A 19,990-nucleotide genomic window follows, 5' to 3' on the forward strand; every position below is an offset into this window, starting at 1 on the left:
CTGCTAGCAGCCTGCATCGCCGCGGCGCACACATACTTTCCCCAAGGTCACTCACAATGCGGCAGCGGGAACCAGACTGACGTCTCACGAGCTTTTCCCAGCATTCACACTTAGCCATTGCGTTTTCTCTCGCTTAAAAATTATCACTTTCCATTTTATCGCGAAAAATAGATATCGTCTTTTGAAAATCTAAAAGCGTGAAATGCGGACTCCAGGAGTAATAATCTTTCAATTTAGACAATGAGAAAATAATAGGAAACCACCTTATAACAGCTGGTCGGCAAAATATATTCATATAGCACTGATGAATTAGCAAAGTGGGTAACTTTTTTGGACGAATAGAGAAAACGTGTACTAATTTAAAAAATGTATCAAGCCACAAAATATGCGGAAGTGACACTCGATTTTAGTGCTTTCGTGAGAGCTGACCTACGCGCGAAAATTCAGGGCACAACCTAAAATCATTATTCTTTCGCTCGCTTCTAACCTTGAAACCTTATCCTCAGCCCAAAACCTTAGAGATGGGTAGTTGGGTAATTAATATATATATGTGAGGTAGCTTGTTTATTAACAGAGGTAGCAAGGATTATTACAGCACTCGAGGGATACTCCCTTAACAAAACTCGCACCGTCTCTCTACACACATTCCGCGCGACTGACTGCGCGTCACCCTCCTTACTGGCTCTACCGTCCGAGTTCCTCGGCGTCCCCCAGAGGGGCAGCACCTGCCGGACCATTTCGAACAGCCAGTTGATGACAGTCGGCCTTTCCTGATTTCAGGGCCGTCCTCGGCCCGCTCTTGCGGTTGGCTGACCTCTTCTTCTACAGCATCGGATTCCTCTTGAACCGGCTCGTTGGCTCCCTGGTCTCCGAGGCTGCATGGGGGTGGGTTGTCATCTTCTTCTACAGCATCGGGGTCCTCTTGGATCTGCTCGTGGGCTCCCTGGTCTCCGGGGCTGCATGGGGGTGGGTTGTCATCTTCTTCTACAGCATCGGGGTCCTCTTGGATCTGCTCGTGGGCTCCCTGGTCTCCGGGGCTGCATGGGGGTGGGTTGTCATCTTCTTCTACAGCATCGGGGTCCTCTTGGATCTGCTCGTGGGCTCCCTGGTCTCCGGGGCTGCATGGGGGTGGGTTGTCATCTTCTTCTACAGCATCGGGGTCCTCTTGGATCTGCTCGTGGGCTCCCTGGTCTCCGGGGCTGCATGGGGGTGGGTTGTCATCTTCTTCTACAGCATCGGGGTCGTAGTCTGGTGGGGGTTGGCACCATGGTTTCATTCGATCTGCACAAAAGACCGAATGAAACCTCCTCTGGGTTCTGGCTGCTCCTGGGATGTCTGTCAGCAAATATCTATCCCTGGGGAATACCTTCTCCACCCTGTATGGTCCCTTAAATTTGGGTGCTAGCTTTCGAGACGTTCCCGTCGCCTGGGCTTCTCGCTCGACTAACACTAACTCTCCCCGCACGTATTTCCTTGGCTCCTTGTGAGCTTCGTCAAACCTTTTCTTCTGCCTCTCCTGACATGTTACCATCCTGCCTAAAGCTTCCTTCCTAACCTCCTCTATCACTTCTTTGCTCACTTCATGTTCATCTTCCTGCAATGTCACTACAACTCGGTTCCTTAACGCATTCCGCGGGCGGTACGCGAACAACAGTTCATGTGGACTGGCTCCCACCGTCTTGTTCTTCATCGAGTTCATGGCAAATTGAATGTCTTTCAAGCGCCCATCCCAATCACTTCCATCCTCCGTTGAATTCATCGTAGTGATAGCTCGAGTAATTATGGCGTTTGATCTCTCTACTTGTCCATTTGCCCTAGGCGTTGCAGTGGCGTTCTTGATGTGTTTTATCTGATGCCCCTCGCAAAATTCCTCAAATTCTCTCGACGTATATTCCGTTCCTCTATCCGAGATGATACGGTCCGGACAACCAAACAAGCTAACTATCTCACTCAAGGCCTCACAGACTGGTTTTGACCTCGTGTTTTTCACAGATCGTAGTACTATGAACTTCGTAAAATTGTCTTGGTACGCGAGGACGTATTCACTGCCTCTTTTGCTACGAGGGAACGGTCCTAGGTGATCTATATTAACGGTATGAAAAGGCGTACCCTCGCGCTTAGTTGGGTACAGTATTCCTTCCCTTTTCCCGCCTGGTCTCTTGTGGTACGCGCATTCGATACAGGCTGCGATATATCTCTTTATCCTTTGTCTCATCCTCGGGAACCAGAAATATCTTCTCAGGTGTTCCAGAGTCTTTTCTTCTCCGTAATGTCCCATGTCATCATGGCTCCCCTTTATGATTCTCCAAATCGCATCTCTTGGGACCACCCAACGACTTCCCCCCTCCACTCTTCGACATATTCGATGGTCTCTTACTACATAATCAGTGTGCACTTGCTTATCCTCGTTTGTCTGTGCTGGCTTTTTCAATGTCGCATGTATTTCCTGGAGACTCGGATCTTGCAGCTGCATGGTCAACAGCCAATCCTCCTGCTGAATTCTGGTGGTGAATATTTTTGAGTCCACCATCTCAGGTTCTACCGCCTTTCCCACCGGGTTTCTGCTGAGGGCGTCTACGTGACTCATGCTCTTGCCTGGTCGGTATTCGATTTCGAAGTCGTACTCCTGTAGTCTCAACCACCACCTGGCGATTCTTGGCAACAGCTCCCTCTTAGTCATCGCCGTCTTTAATGCATTACAGTCCGTTACTACCTTGAACATTCGATCCAACAAGTACATCCTGAATTTGTCAACTGACTCTACTACCGCTAAGGCTTCGAGTTCGTAGCTGTGATAGGATTTCTCTGCATCCGTTGTTTGTCGGCTGTAGTACGCCACAGGTCTCAATGGTCCCTTATTTTGCGATTGCATAAGAATGCCTGCTAATCCATGTTTGCTGGCGTCTGTGTGAACCTCATGCTTTGCACTCACATCAAAAAGCGTCAGCATAGGTCTTTCGACCAGTCTTGCCTTAAGTTCTTGGAATGCCACCTCTTGTTCCTCATTCCACTTGAACTCCACTCCATTCTTCGTCAATTTTGTCAACGGTTGGCTAATCGCAGCAAATCTTGGCACAAACCTTCTAAAGAACCCGGCCAATCCAATGAATTGCCTGATTTCGTGGACATTTTCCGGTCGCTTGAACTCTCTCACGGCTCGAATCTTTCGTTCGCCTGGTTTTATTCCATCTGCGTTTATCTCGAACCCCAAATAGTCTACGCGCTCCTTGAAGAATTCGCATTTCGCCAACTTCAATGTTAGTCCTGTCTCTTTGAGTGCTTCCAGAAATCTTTCAAGCTTCTCAAGTCCTTCCTTCACGGTTCTGCTCGGTATCAGAACATCATCCATATATATCAACACATCCCCTGGTTTTGTGTTCCTGATAACTTGTCTCATCGCCCGATTAAACACGGCTGGTGCGTTTACCAGACCAAAGGGCATACTGTTGAACTCGAACAACCCTCCCGGCGTCACAAACGCTGTAAGATGCCTTGACTGAGGCGCCACTGGTATCTGATGGTAACCCGACGCGAAGTCTAAAGTGGAAAAAATAACGGTTTCCCGCGAGGCTATCCAACTGCTCATCAATCGCCGGCATGGGAAACTTCTCCTTCCGGGTCTTCTGGTTCAGCCCTCTGTAGTCGATGCATAATCTGTCCTCTCCATTTGCCTTTTTCACCAACAGAGCCGGGCTAGCATATTCTGATGTAGAAGCTTGGACTTTTCCAATCCTCATCAGCTCCTCCACCGCTTTTTGCATGCTCTCTCTTTTTGCGTAAGGCAGACGATACGGACGTGACGTCACGGGTTTGTCGTCATTCAAGTCAATGCTGATGCTGGTGAAGTTCGCCTTGCCTAACTCGCTTAATTTTTTAGCAAAACATCCCCTGAATTTATTTACGAGGTCGCATAGTGCCCCTTCGTCTTGCGTCGTCAGGTTCTCGTTCATGTGTATCTCGTCTTTCTGGATCCGTGACTCCTCTTCCACCTTCCGCACTTGAGAATTCTTTCTTTCACTAAGGTCGGCGTTTTCTCTGGAAATGGTGAGTCTCCCAAACTCCTTTTCGACCCGAATTCCTGGTTGGTCTAAGGCACTCCGCCCTACAATGATAGCATCCTCCTGAGAATTTTCTGGGACAATTAAAACCTCTACTTCCACATTCACATCGTCTACTTTCAAGATCATTCGTTTCGTGCCAATAGCTTCACAACCCCCTGATCCAAACCCAACTAAACGCTTCTGGCTCGCCTCATATTCGACTCCTAGTTCTTGTGCAACGTCTCTTCTCAGGGTGACAACATCGCTTCCTAAATCAACGAAGCCAACCACCCTGTCGTCGTTTATCTCTATCCACTTGTGGTACTCGTCCTTTATGATGCAATTGGGTCTAGTGATTTTCCTAACGTTCCACTTTTTCTCATTCTGTGTCGTTCTCGGTGTTGCCTGCAAACAATCTTTCTGCATATGTCCCGTCTGCTTGCACCGGTAACAAATTCTCTCACGGGCAGCTTCTCGGCACTCCCTAGCGAGGTGCCCCTCTTTTCCACAATTGAAACAAACGCCCTGGGTAGGCGTCCTTTCTCCCCTCACTTCCTTGACTTCAGCCCTTTTGTCAATGGTCACAGGAGGTCGATTGTGAAAGTTTGCCCTATCTCCCAATTTGGCCCTATCAGTGACACTCTCGTATCGTCTTATCTTGCGTAATAGTCCTTCTACATCTTCAAAGTCACACATAGTCAGCAGCTTCACTAGTTCCTTATCCCACATGCCATTTAGAATGTACTTGATAAGGGAGGCTTCATTTACTTCACCACGCCTAGCGATAGTCTTCATCGCGTAAACATATGACTCATGCGTCTCGCCACGCTGCATTCTTCTCTTTGTAAGACTCAAGTGCACGTCGGCTTGGTCCTCCACTGATGGGAAACAATATAATAGTCCTTTTTTGAACGCCTCCCAAGAGTGTACTTCCTCGGCTACGCTATTCAACCATAGTTTCGCCGCTCCGCGTAACTTACTAACGGATTGGGTTAACAACATCGACTCGTCCCATCCGTAGGCTGATGCAATGCTCTCTACTCGCCTGACCCACTGGACCGCCGTGAACCCCAGGGTTAGCGAAGGTTCAAACTCCGGCAATAATTGCTCTGCTATTTCTCGATAACCCACCATACTTTTATCAAGAACTAACGATTGCCCATTTAAAAGATCTCGTTCACGTTCTAGAAGTTTCCTTTCTCTCTCTAGCAATTCTCTCTCGTGTTGCAAGAGCGCTTGTTCCCTCTCCGCTGCGCTTCTAAGGACGCTACTCTCTCCGACAGGATACCGCCAATTTCCCAACGACGGTTCTCTGCCCTTAGTAGGCCACACGACAGTAGCCTCGCGCGGTTGCTCACCGGGTCCTCTTGACTGTATATCCTCCTTAGCCTTGTCTCTCGCGGCATACGGCGTCGACGCAGGCAGAACCCACTTAGCGGTAGCCTCTCGGTGCATCTCACTATGCTCCCTGGCCACGCCGGCCTCGCTCTCCTGCTCTCGACATGTTCCCGCCAATTCAGTCGCGTCCCTTCCTTCCGCAGAATGGACCCCGTTGAAGCTACCTACGCGACACTCGCCATCCCACGACGCATTCGTCGGACTGGTCATTGCTACAACTAGAACCACACTCTCTCACCTTACTCAGTCCGCACTGGGGTTTTTGATGTTCTATCTATTGATGGCTGGATGTGCACGAACAACTCCACCGCAGCTCGCTGGTCAATCCCACTTCTGAACTGTGAGGTAGCTTGTTTATTAACAGAGGTAGCAAGGATTATTACAGCACTCGAGGGATACTCCCTTAACAAAACTCGCACCGTCTCTCTACACACATTCCGCGCGACTGACTGCGCGTCACCCTCCTTACTGGCTCTACCGTCCGAGTTCCTCGGCGTCCCCCAGAGGGGCAGCACCTGCCGGACCATTTCGAACAGCCAGTTGATGACATATATATATATATATATATATATAATAATTACCCTTATAATTAACCTTAGAGATGGGTAGTTGGGTAATTAATATATATATATAATCCTTCCCAGTGGCGAAACATGCGGCCACTCATCAGCGTCAATTCAATGATTGCTACAATGTTTCAGTTTTAGCCTCCCTTCCCCCCACAGACCACCCACTCAAACTTAATTCTATTGAATTAAGCTACATTTGGCTATTCAAAGCATTTCTTCCTCCCGGCTTAAACATCCACCGCTAATCCCTTAATTGCCTCAACCCACTTCTTTTCCCCCCCTCTTTGGACCCTACCTCCCCTCTATTTCCCCTTCCCTCAGCTATCCTTTACCCTCTACCTACAGTCTTTTACCTAACTCCGAGGAAGGTGGTAATGCCACCGAAAATTTAGTTATTTTGTGAGTGTGAGTTTCTATTCTTTATTGTGTGTTCTGATACTGCCCACCCTAGGGTTTTTTATGATATTTACCTCGCCGAGGAACCTTTCGAAGTATATATATATATATATATATATATATATATAAAATCTTGATGAAAGCGCACTAAGCGATAATATAAATATGTGGCCGATCGAGGCGAACGAACAAAAATTGTACTACTAAAACATAGACACACGTAAAAAAAAGGGACACTCACAAATAAACGTTCAGACGTTTCAGCGGATTGATCCGCTATCCTCAATGCTGAAGGTGAACTGCTGCAGGCAGGGTAAGTTCCTCCAGTCGCCCTCCTTGGTGAGGTAGTGGGGGTGGAAGAAGGGGAAGGGGAGAGGGGGGGAAAAGGGAGGGTAGGGTTTTTTTTGGCTTTTTAGTGGGCGATGTTTAGCCCGGGCGTTTCAAACGCCTTTTCAACCCAGATGTGGGCCATCTCCCTCGTCCTCACCTCGATGATAGTTGCCCTCTCTGGCAAAACTTCAATAAAGGTTAGGGAAAAACATTGGTCGAAGGTACTGTTGTGTGAGGAAGTGTGAATGGGGATGGGTTCATGAAAGGGGGGAGTTTTGCAGGAGTGCCTGTGGTTATTCATACGGATGGATATGGGTGTGGTACATTCTCCTATGTAGTACGCGGGGCAAAAATTACAAAATAGCCTGTATACAACGTTGAAGGAAGTGCAAGACGGTGTGGAGGAGGATCTATTGATGACAGGTGAAGTGGTGGGGCGTAGCAGGGGGCAGCATTTGCAACGGGGGCGGTTGCATGGAGTCAGGGAGGAAGGTGGGGGCAGAGCGTGCCGTAGGAGGGGGCGGGTGGATTTTAAAATATTACCTAAGTTAGGTGCTCTTCTGTAGGCAATGGAGGGGCAGGATGGAAGAAGAGCAGCCGTGATTTTGTTTTTTCTGATGATAGGGTACAGATCTTTTAATATTTTTTTAATTTTTTGAGAGCCCGGGAAGAATGTGGTGGTGAGATTCAGTTTCCTGGTTTGTTCTTTTTTGGTGCGTGGGGTGTACTGTTCGGAGGGAGAGAGTATTTTCTTTTTCTGCTTAAAAAGAAAATACTCTCTCCCTCCGAACAGTACACCCCACGCACCAAAAAAGAACAAACCAGGAAACTGAATCTCACCACCACATTCTTCCCGGGCTCTCAAAAAATTAAAAAAATATTAAAAGATCTGTACCCTATCATCAGAAAAAACAAAATCACGGCTGCTCTTCTTCCATCCTGCCCCTCCATTGCCTACAGAAGAGCACCTAACTTAGGTAATATTTTAAAATCCACCCGCCCCCTCCTACGGCACGCTCTGCCCCCACCTTCCTCCCTGACTCCATGCAACCGCCCCCGTTGCAAATGCTGCCCCCTGCTACGCCCCACCACTTCACCTGTCATCAATAGATCCTCCTCCACACCGTCTTGCACTTCCTTCAACGTTGTATACAGGCTATTTTGTAATTTTTGCCCCGCGTACTACATAGGAGAATGTACCACACCCATATCCATCCGTATGAATAACCACAGGCACTCCTGCAAAACTCCCCCCTTTCATGAACCCATCCCCATTCACACTTCCTCACACAACAGTACCTTCGACCAATGTTTTTCCCTAACCTTTATTGAAGTTTTGCCAGAGAGGGCAACTATCATCGAGGTGAGGACGAGGGAGATGGCCCACATCTGGGTTGAAAAGGCGTTTGAAACGCCCGGGCTAAACATCGCCCACTAAAAAGCCAAAAAAAACCCTACCCTCCCTTTTCCCCCCCTCTCCCCTTCCCCTTCTTCCACCCCCACTACCTCACCAAGGAGGGCGACTGGAGGAACTTACCCTGCCTGCAGCAGTTCACCTTCAGCATTGAGGATAGCGGATCAATCCGCTGAAACGTCTGAACGTTTATTTGTGAGTGTCCCTTTTTTTTACGTGTGTCTATGTTTTAGTAGTACAATTTTTGTTCGTTCGCCTCGATCGGCCACATATTTATATATATATATATATATATATATATATATATATATATATATGTATAATACATCAACAGATCCATTGAGGTAAGTACTTACTGATTTTTGTAATATTTTGATGCAGAATTCCGCATTATAATTGCTCGTGCGTTAGCTTACGACCTTGAAGGATATAGTTTCGGTACTTCGGTATTCACCAGTTGGATCGAGTAAAGCGAATCTTTTTTAATGCGAGGCATGACATAACATAATGCAAACGACGTATTTATCAGACTACATTTAGATAACAAAAACCCATTTTTATACATCACACTCAATAGTATTTGATATTTTGAATAAAGTGCTGATAATAAATCTCTTGAAATTCATTTTGTCACTTACACTGGGGCATCTGAATGGGGATACCTGCGGATAACCAAGTGGTTTGTCTCTTTCAATGCTAATGGTCGAACCATAAGCCTCAGGGTGTGAAGCCACACGGCGAGAGAGGGATGGAAAGGCCTACCTGTAGTTTACCTAATTTCGCAACTACCTGTAGTTTAGTTCTCAAGAACAATCAACTATGCTCTCACGAGAATGAAAGAACAAACTCGTTCAAAATTTTCCTTCATTCCCGTAATTTGCTCAAAACGACAGGGTACTGCGTTAAAAAAAACTACAGGCGAACAATTCTAAGATAATTTTACCCGGCAACAACGTCAATTATGTGACAATGTATCAATTAGCACTTATTTTTGCCCGTACAAACCTTTCGCCTCCCTTGTCAAGTATCAAATCTTGCGGGAAGTTATTTTCGCTGCTCACTTGTTACTTGAAAATTATGACGTATTCTCGTTTCCCGACAGTATGTGTGAAACGCACGGAAGACGAGCGTAGGATAGGTTCCCGATAGACTCGGAATGAATCCGTTTCCGACGCCGCCAATCCTACGAGACTCTGAAACACCCCCCCAGGAAGGGAAGCGTCAGTCGGAGGTGATATGGTAACAGGAGGTTGTGGAGGGTGGGAGCAGCGGAGAGGTGATGTCCCGAAGGGGGCGTGGAGGGGATGAAGTTGGTCCTCTGTAGATGGGATGGCAATCACTGAGATAGTGGGGAGAATGCATATATTGGCACGGATGATTTAATTGGCGACAGCCATCCCATCCAAATCATATGCATATAGCTATTGGTTGGTTATTCACGTCAGTAGTGGAGATGCAAAAGAACAGCAAACCACCAGCGCCCTTATTATGTAACCGTGAGAAGGGTGAGAGCGATGTCGTTGCCAGGGGCAACGCGATTCCCACGACGGAAGGTGATAGCAGCGATTATGAAACCGTGATCGCACTTTTTATCACGCTGCGAGCGTCATCGGCCTATCACGCTCGAAACCGATGGTGACAAGCATATGCCGAAATATAATCGAACAATAAATGCAATTATTTGCCAAAAATTATTGTTTATTTAATTTAATAATGCCCTATAATCGAACAAAAACCAATAAAATTCATAATTATTTTTACTGGAGTGCGGTCTTGACTTAATTAGTTATCCACGTTGTTCAATTGTTATATGCGCATGGTGGTGAATTCGAAGAGGCAGTGTATTCGATTGTGCAGCTTTATTTTCACGCAGCAAATTGGACAGTAAGTACCGCTTCAGCAAATTCTCAGTTTCTTTTTGGATTCTCTAATGATAGTATTTCCGTAAGCGAATAAATGCATTTCGTTCCCTTCCGCCGTCTCGCCTACTAATGGTTTAATTTTAAAGAGTAGAATGGACGGGATTTACTTTTTGCCTCTTCTGCTCCACGAATGGCAACGGAGACGGGAGAGAAATAGATTACGCTTAGAGCGACGAAGGATCCGGGTCGCCCATAATCCATTTGAGTTGGAAGAGCGGCATTTTAAACGCCTCTTCAGAGTGTCCCGGGAGATAGCACAGGAGCTAATAGGGTGGTTTCCTATTATTTTTTTATTGCTTTAATCGAAAGATTATTACTCCTGGAGTACGTATTTCACGCTTTTAGATTTTTAAATGACAACATCTATTTTTCGCGATTAAATGAAAAGTGAAAATTTTCAAGCGCGCGAAAACGCGACGCTCAAGTATGAATGCCGGGAAATATCTCCGTACGTCGTATTTCTGGTTCCCCCTCCCACCCGGTGTGGTGACCTTGAGGCGAGACTTAGCGCTGATACGTCGCAGGATGCTAGCGGATAGCCGAGTACCTTGCTGGATGGTAGCGCTTGGCTTAAAAAAGGTTTATTAATACCTTATCAAACGAGGAAAACTTTCCGACCTTAGCCAGTTTCAATAAGTGTTTATTAAGACATGTTTCCCTGAGCTCTGTGCCTCATGCATGCATTGGTAACCTCAGACGATGTATAACTCCTATCCTCTCGTGTAGAAACTAGGTCCCTGTGACGTCATGCGGAGTGGAATCGTATGGGCGCCAATCTGGCCTTTTTCAAATGAGGATAAAATTTGACCCTTGCCATTCGTCTAAACCGGTATTTCAAAAACCAAACAATTTGTGTATTATGAATACACTCATGGTGGGTAACGAATCGCAATCAATGCCTTTGGTTTTCTTTGATGAACGAAACTACCCTATTGTGGGAATCAGTCCACGGCTGTTAAGAAGACGGTCCAGTGGCTTACCTGTTCATGTGCAGGTAATAACCTATAAGCTTCACTTTCAAGCAGAGGAAATTTGAATTCTGATAGAATTTGACTGATCACAATTTTCGGAAAATATATGTTAGGTACTGACAGCAATGAGATTCTTTGCCACTGGCTCTTACCAACGATGTGCCGCTCAGGATTTCCACCTTTCAATGGGACAGGCATCCGTGAGTAACTGCATCAGGAAAGTAAGCGAAGCAATCACTGAAATCCTCGCGCCTACATCATTTATATTTCCCAGAACATTTGAAGAGCGGCAGGCCATTAAGAACAGGTTAGTGATTTTCCTCTTGGTGGTGTGTATAACACGAAATAATTACACTAATTGAAACAATTGCATTTGGAGGCATTGACTTTATCCTCTAGGGTGGCTCTATTACCACTATCCTTCACTGTATTACATGGTTCTCTTCAATACTTAGGTTAATTAATTATTTTAACAAAATATATTTCAGATTCATGGAGGCTCGAGGATTTCCAGGTGTCATTGGGTGCATAGATTGTACGCACATTAGAATAGTGAAACCATCAGCAAGAGAAGAGGCCTATTACAATCATCACTATCGCTCCCATTCCCTTAATGTACAGGCATTAAGTTCCATACCTTCATAATTGTCTGCCAAATATATTTCCTGTTGACCCATGGATCAATGATGACTGCTGTTTTTAATAATGGTGATTTGTAATCAACAGATATGTGACCATGACCTGAGAATCTTGTCCCTGTCAGCAAGATTTCCGGGATCTGTACATGATCAATTCATATGGAATACCAGCACAACCCGGGAAATAATGCAGGCGATGTATGATGGAGGGATAATAAATACGTGGTTGTTGGGTGAGAATATTAAATCTTACCAATGCATTAGTTACATTAACTCATGTTTAGCTCTAGATTAATATCACCTTGAAAATACAATGGACAAACAAATAAATTTTCATTTCAGGTGATTCAGGGTACCTATGCCTTGCAGCCATATTTATTGACGCCCATTAGGCAGGCTGCCCCTAACTCCCCTGAAGAACGGTACACCACCTGCCACTGACAAAAACGGAACTGTGTGGAGCGTTTGTTCGGGGTATTAAAAAATACGTGGCGATGCTTACACAGGGAGAGAGTGCTCCATTACACCCCAGAAGCGGCTGCGAGAATCATTATCTCTTGTGCTGTCCTTCATAACCTTATGATAACTCACAGACAAGAATTACCTCCGCAAGAGGATCAAGATATGGAATTCATAGAGGAAAGACAACCAATCGTGAATGAGGATGAGTTTGCTGGGGAAAACGCCAGAAGATTGGTGATCCAGCAATTCTTCACATTTTGAATTGCTGACAAATGAATGCTTCTCATCTACAAAAAGTCAACCATAATGTTTAGTTCTTACAATAATGTGAAATCCTTTTAATTTGTCAACGTGCCTTAGATTTTAGTTTTTTTCTTGCCATCAAGGAAACTTTCATTATTTATGTGCTTTTTACCTTACCTCTGACAGCAGTTTCTTATTTAAATTGCTGATATTAAAGAACATATCTCAAAGGATGTTGCACCACAATTATGATCATGTTAATCCACATGTAATGCTCCATAATCCAAAAACTAAATTATTTATATCTACTTATTGCCTGCAACCCATGCTAGATGTTCTCCACCTCATAAGATACTATAACAGTAGCAGTTAAACCATTTATATGACCTCTTATCTCCTAACAATGTCTTAGGATAAATCTGTGATTAATATTTACAGCTGGAAAAATTTGACTTTGCATTAAAGAAATGAACTAAATTTTATACTCACCTTGGTGGCCACAAAAACATTATCTTCAGCAAAATTTAATTGCCAATGAAGTGACATGAAGTCAAGAGAAAAAAAATATATCTTTAATTTAAAAAAATGCTAACATGTAAATACATATATATCAGAACCCTTTCAAATATACTAACTTTGATATGGAAGTAAACAAATAAATACAACTAAAAACAAAGAAATGATATATATTATTAAATAAGGAAATTCATGCTGTCTCACTTGCTTGCTTTCAGCTGCTGCAGCCTCTCCGCAGCAACTGCCTGGCGTGCTAAGGATTGGGCAATGAGCTCCAGGGCATTAACTTTCCGAACCAATAGACTCTCTTTCTTTTTCTGAGGCAAAGTATAGTGGAAAAAAAGTATGATTATCTATGAGTGTCATATTTGAGGAAATAGAATTCGATTGATTGAACAGGTTAATGGCTCATTACCTCAAATGCCTTCATATGGTCCAAAATCATCGCTGTAACCCTGTGAAGGTCGCCTTCATTCTTTTCTGAGGAGATAAAATTTTAATTTACTATTTTACCCCATTTTTTGACCTCTTATTTTACAATTACCAAGCAGTGCTGTCTCATTCAATTGACAAAAGCAAGAATTGATTAAATGTATACATTCTTGAATATATGTCACAGTCAGTCCCAATTTTTTAAAGGCAAATAATAAAATAAGAAATGAAATGCCACTCACGTTTGCCACTCCCCATATCCTCCTTCGGGAATAAATCTTCCACTATTATTTCCATCTAATTAAAAAGAAATTAGAGTTAAGCCTAAGCATATGAGAACAAAAAGTGTATTAATGTGATATCTATGGGAACATGAAAAATTATAGTTACATGCTGCAGTGCTTCTGGGGGATTTGATGGAGTCTCCTCATCATCTTGCTCCTGAAATAAGAGAGAAGAAAACACCTCTAAGAATAGGCAATACCGATACATTACTTGATTTCCATGCCTGCAATATTTTACATATGGTTGTCTCCCACTCCTCAGCAAATGAACTAGAAAAATTGGCTGCGGTGGATGGGGCTGAAGTTGAAGCAGCAGATGTAGAGGCAGTCTGTGAAAAAGGAAATAATGGGGAGGGTCAGGAGGAAAGAGAGCATTAGTAAGACTATAGCATGTTTACATATTACTGCTGTCATCATGTAACTTAGCTTAATAATATATAATTTGATACTCACTGGAATAGTCTCACAGAACTCAGGAATTGGCAAGCCAACTGCTGATTCTGTGCCCACGACTGCGAGGCACTTCTCCTCCATCTCTGTTAGCATCTCTGCCACAGGCTTGTTGCCTGTCTCTCGACAGGCAGCATTGACTCTTGCGGCTTTTGCTCTAACATTTCTTTTTAGGTCTCACCAAGTCTGCTTATGACATTGTCTAATTAGTCTAAGAGGTAAATTATTTAAAAAAAGTTATCTTTAATATCTTTGCATTACTAACCTTTTTCCACTGCTCAACTTCTTTAAACCCCCCAGCGCATTCAGCATCGCTGAGAGGGTCTGCCACTGGCGCTGAGTTTTTTCAAACCCGAGAGGTCCAGTAAACCTTCCAGCAGCAAAGCTGCTGTGGGTTGACATATAATCAAGGAGCAGCTTCAATTGCCGTTCGTTAGCGCGCCCTACTCGGACATTTTTCTTCCTGCAAATATAATAACAACGTAAATGTCATCTCATGACAAAACTATAACTTAAGTAAGAAAACAATTACCTTAAGATTTCCTAATTATAGCAATAAAGGGTACCTAATGTTAATAAATTAACCGAAAAAGTAATCATGATCATTTTCTTAATGCAAATTAAGGTAGAAAACTACAACCAATGCATCTAAATATCACATGCTGCTGCATTGTTTACTGGTCGAGCATATATGAAGGACTTGGTGCTTTCCCATTGAATTAAGTAATTAACATATTATCGATAAATATTTTTGACTAATTAATAGACGCTAAATATCCTAAAAATCCCAAGAACATTTCACCTATCATTTACATATCGGATCAATCACATTTAATAACATAGCTCATTTTACCATCGAGATATATCGCACCTTAACCTTCGCCAAAGAAGTTTAAAACAATTATTGATTTAGTAGCAGCTGATTTACACGTAATTAACTTCCGCCTTAAAAGTGCAATCATGGAAGAAGTCTTCCATGATTCTATTCAAAACTGTTCAAGTGATTCAATGATAAATTTACACCGTAATATTCTATTTTGAATTATTTCATACATATCAAGCAACCATTGACCGCCAATTAACATACTATCAACGATGCATGATCGATGTAAATTCCACTTATAGTACTATTTCTTTAGAGGCGCTCAGTAGTAAAAGGTTACATCAGACAATTTTATTTAATGATCGAATGGATGTCACACCCGCAGAAACTCCCAGGTGGCATGATAATATTATAAAAAGCACGTGAACACATCCGAGAAAACAATATTTAATTCATAAGATTAAAAACATGAATATTTTACAGTGAACTCCAAAAGTAAATGTGGGAAGCTCAGCCGCGCCACTCCTAGGACCCAGCTCGAACCACGTCAAATTCGCATGGCAAACTTTCGGATGTTGGCACTGCATTTGAAAAAAGACGCGGTTAGAGGAGTTGGGGGTGGTTGGGGTGGAAGAGAAGTGGGATGAGGAAGCTACGAACTGCGAGAAGTCCTTTGGTTTGCGCCGTATAGTGCGAGTTGAATGGACACTACATTTCGAGCTATTTTATCGGCGACAAAAATTCTTTCGTGGACTAAAAACATACGAGCGGGATCCCAGGCAGTACAATCTTAGCCGGCATGAGTGACGAAGAAAGGCCTTAGAGAGCCCCTCGATTTTCCGATGCGTTGTTTTACGGGGCAACATCGCAACACTCGAATTTCAGTCCACTAATTCTATTTAAGCTCAAAAATTTTTAGAAAAGCGTCACTTATCCCTGCATCGAGCTCCAGATAATTTCTCAAAATATTTCTGATAGAATGCTATTAAAATACTGCATAAAACGATTTTTGACGCCTCATGACCTCTCGCCTCCCCTATGAGAGACAACGTGAAATTCTAATTAGGGATCTCACCCCTCCAATCTTACACAAACAATTGTCTAGTTTTCTTAGTTATGCACTTAGCAAAAATTCACTTTTGAATTTCGTTTTCAATAAGAAATGTTTTGAGTAGGGTTTGATTGTCATGGAAATGGTGAGAGAATTTTAAGGATTTTTTACTGCAACTAAAAGTTCCTGACTGCTAAGAAGAAATAAATCGATGGCCGGGGGCGTGAAACAAAAAATCTTTTGGCTGGGGTGGTTTGGATTCGCAATCAAGAGCGATAGGTCTTAACTAATTCTTTGGATGTGAGAATTGAACGCAAGGAATTTTACAGCCAGCACAGCATTTCACCGTCCTTTACGTGGGAGACTCAAACTTTTAAGTGCATTACTCTTACCTATTCGGATGCGATATCTAGCTGTTAGGTTGCATGCAGCCACAAATAGTAGTTTTAGGCCACAAATTCGCTTCTGGACATATAAATTTGTTTTTGCATTAAATAATGACAGGTGTTTTTACGTTGATAGATAAGTATTGTGGTGGAAATCATCGGTTAAATATTTCGACAAAACAAACGGAAAACTCTCAACTCACAAATTCTAATAAGCATTTATTTTCTATTTTGGCGAACTGTAATTATTCATGTTTTCATGCAAATGATTACTACAGTGCTTGACGTCTATGAAGCGCAATGGTTTCGAATAATAAGAATGATAATAAAAAGACGCTCAGGAATTTTATTCAGCTTGATGTGCGCCATAAATATATTTAATCGGAATCGATGCTCTATCACTCTGTCAGTGGGATGGGAATTGGAAGCGAGTTTTTAATGGCCAAGATGTTATGTGCCAAGTCAGCACCGGTAAGTGTGCTAGTATCTTAGTGACCAGACACAAAGTATATTGGAGTGATTGGGGAGATCCTTATGGCATAATCCTCTGGGAGAATTAACTTGACACCTTACGCGTTTACGTAAGTCATATAGGGACATAGTCCGAGAAAAACCCTATGATGAAAGAGAGTAAAGCGGCCTCGCTTGGGCTTGGAAGGCGTTTTATTTCACTTGCCAACCCTTCTTCCGCGAACCGGCAATCTAGAGCCGCGGCGCTACATTATGATCATAACATCCTGTCAGTGTTTGGTCAGGTTAGGGAACTTGGATCCTAAAAAAGTATTTAATTGCTAAACGTTTCTTGAAATTGGAATTATTCATAATTATGGCGGATCATGTTGGGATTATTATTATTATTGCTTTCCAAGCAAGCTATGCATTGAAAGCTTGATTATTTTTTGAAAGATATTAATTGATAAAAATACTATCGGCAGTTCAGTTTTAATATCTCGACCCTGAGAAATCAGTTGTCGGTTTTACTTTACTATGGAGTAGTTTGACTGATATTATGTGCTGTCACAAACATATATGCCGGTAGAAATGCACAATTTGCAGTTATTTATTAAAAGATACTCTTGATTAACCAACAGCTATTGAGAAATTTGTTGTGAATACAATTTTATGCAAGATTATTTCTGAGTCCCACACGCCTCTACGGAAAAAATGCAATGGTGCCGACACCAGGTTCATGTCGGTGGATACACTTTTCTCCTGATAACTTTCTCCTTTCCTGCCTGCCCACCTGTCCTGAGTGAAGCAAAAGGCCTCAGTCACCGATCACGTCCTCAATAATCCACAGTACCAATAAAGGACGCAAAATTATGTGAGATCGCGGAACTTCTTCGATGTTTAGGTCAAAGAACATGAGTACAAAAGCTCAAAAGCTTCGGAGGGGAAAAATTGAGATAAATGAGAATTTGAAAGATGAGAGAAAATTTTCATAATTTAATTTATCATTTTATTTAATAGCATCTCCTTGGGCGTTTAGAATGCCTTGGAGTCGGGTCTTCATCGAGCCAATTAAATTTTCAAATAACTGTGGCCGTCGGCCAAAAGAATTCCACATCTCCACGACGTGTGCCACCAGCTCTTCTGTTGTCCTGATATCATCGGACGCTCGTTCCATTGCCAGCAATCCCCATATATTTTCAATTGGATGTATATCTGGGGATCTAGCTGGCCAGTCTAGAACATCAATGTTCTCATGCCGATAGAAGAATTGCTGGGCTAAAGCTCCTGTGTGAACAGGAGAATTATCGTGCACGAAGGAAACTGTTTCAACCTCAGGCACAATCTCTTTCAAATAAGGTAGTAGGTGATCCTCCAGTATATTTCCATACTGTGCCGCGGACATCCTTGTCGCCGTCCTCACTAGTGGCCCCGGACCTGCAGCCGTTATAGCCCCCCAAAAACTGACAGATATTCTGCCTGACCTCCGTCCTCGAATCATATGTTTCGGCTCATGCCTGCAAGATACAAATACACTCTTAATATTATAGAATTGCTTATTTCCAATTCAATATATTAAATTTTTTTTAAAATATGCCAGGATAAACATTTCCAGAATCTTATCTATTCGCAAATACCAGAATTGAGATATCGTATCACTATCACTCTCAAGTAAAATTGATATTGCAGAAACTCACCGTGTGAGGGTTGGACGCCAAAGTTTCTCCATTCCATCTGCATCGGAAGAGAATGTTTTTTCGTCGGAGAATATGCAGAGGTCCCAATACGTTTGAGGAACGTCCACATATATTTCAGCGAAACGCACCCTACGAGCTTTGTGCTCCGGCGTAAGGAACGGCTTTCTAGCTGGCTGCCTACAGAAAATTCCCCTTTCTCGTAGCCGCCGTCTTAATGTTTCATTACTGCAACCTAACATTAGCTCTCGCTTAACGGCGGCAGCTCCTCCTGCCCTCAGCGGCTCGTTGAGAATAGCCTGGTGCATTCTCTCATCATCTTCAATGTTGGTGCAGCGAGGACGGCCGCTTCTCTCTCTACTTTGGAGGTCCTCATCTTCTCGTGCTCGTCGAACCCACTTGAGGACTGTATTCGGGTAGACTCCAAAATTTGCTGCCACTTCTGCAGTTGAGCATCCAGCGTTTTTCATTCCAACCATTTGCCCCCTTACGGCGGCCGAGGTTTCGCTGCGATCGCCTCTAGGCATGGTCGCAAGGCTCTCTACCACGCTCCTAGCTTCGTCACTCGTGCCAGCTGCGATCGTACTGCCTGGGATCTCGCTCGTATGTTTTTAGTCCACGAAAGAATTTTTGTCGCCGATAAAATAGCTCGAAATGTAGTGTCCATTCAACTCGCACTATACGGCGCAAACCAAAGGACTTCTCGCAGTTCGTAGCTTCCTCATCCCACTTCTCTTCCACCCCTACCACCCCCAACTCCTCTTACCGCGTCTTTTTTCAAATGCAGTGCCAACATCCGAAAGTTTGCCATGCGAATTTAACGTGGTTCGAGCTGGGTCCTAGGAGTGGCGCGGCTGAGCTTCCCACATTTACTTTTGGAGTTGACTGTACTTACGCTTGCGGTGTATCCATTTCGATGTTATTCGTGATTGTGCTGTTCAAAATACCGCTACCACACAATGGTAGAAATGTGTCAAGGATTTTCATTGGCTCTTCAGATCTTCCACTGCTACCAACATCCAAATAAGTAGCGATGAGAGGGGAATTAGCATCTATGCGTGTGACGTCACACCACGACAGTGATAGCGGTGATAGCCTTCATGACGGTCCCTTACCTGATCGGGCGTTGACTGAAAACGTGATAGTAGACCATCATCGCCATCGCTCGCCGTCGTCGCTGTCACATTTACATAATCAGGGTGCTGGATTAATCTGCTTAAATTGTTTTTGATACTATGGGGGTTATTTATGACCGTGTGGTGTGCATGCCGAAATTCTGCTACATACTGCTGATTGATCACCCCCTGCCAAAAACCCTAGAGGTGGCTCGCAGAAGAAAAAGAGCGTCGGGTGCAATACCTACCTTAAAATCACATGTAACCTATCCATCCAATCGCGAGTATTTGGTTACAGTGGTTTGGAGCTTCGATCGCGGATCCAGCGGACTTATCTTTATTAGATACACTGCGCTTAAGAGGCGACAAATTGAAAAGAAGAGTATTTATTTGAAATTAAAAAAAT

General features: G+C 43.6%; 1 long non-coding RNA gene across 1 annotated transcript; it reads right to left on the bottom strand.

The window, feature by feature from the left end:
- Positions 1-13,330: 13,330 nt before the first annotated feature.
- LOC124156967 lies at positions 13,331-14,008 on the bottom strand. The gene is made up of 3 exons (XR_006864482.1): positions 13,722-14,008; positions 13,574-13,628; positions 13,331-13,379 (listed from the first exon to the last, which is right to left on the bottom strand). It is a non-coding gene; the product is annotated as an uncharacterized LOC124156967 (long non-coding RNA).
- Between the last annotated feature and the right edge of the window lie 5,982 nt (positions 14,009-19,990).

Source organism: Ischnura elegans, chromosome 4 (assembly GCF_921293095.1).
Source record: "Ischnura elegans chromosome 4, ioIscEleg1.1, whole genome shotgun sequence".
Lineage (NCBI taxonomy): Eukaryota > Metazoa > Arthropoda > Insecta > Odonata > Coenagrionidae > Ischnura > Ischnura elegans.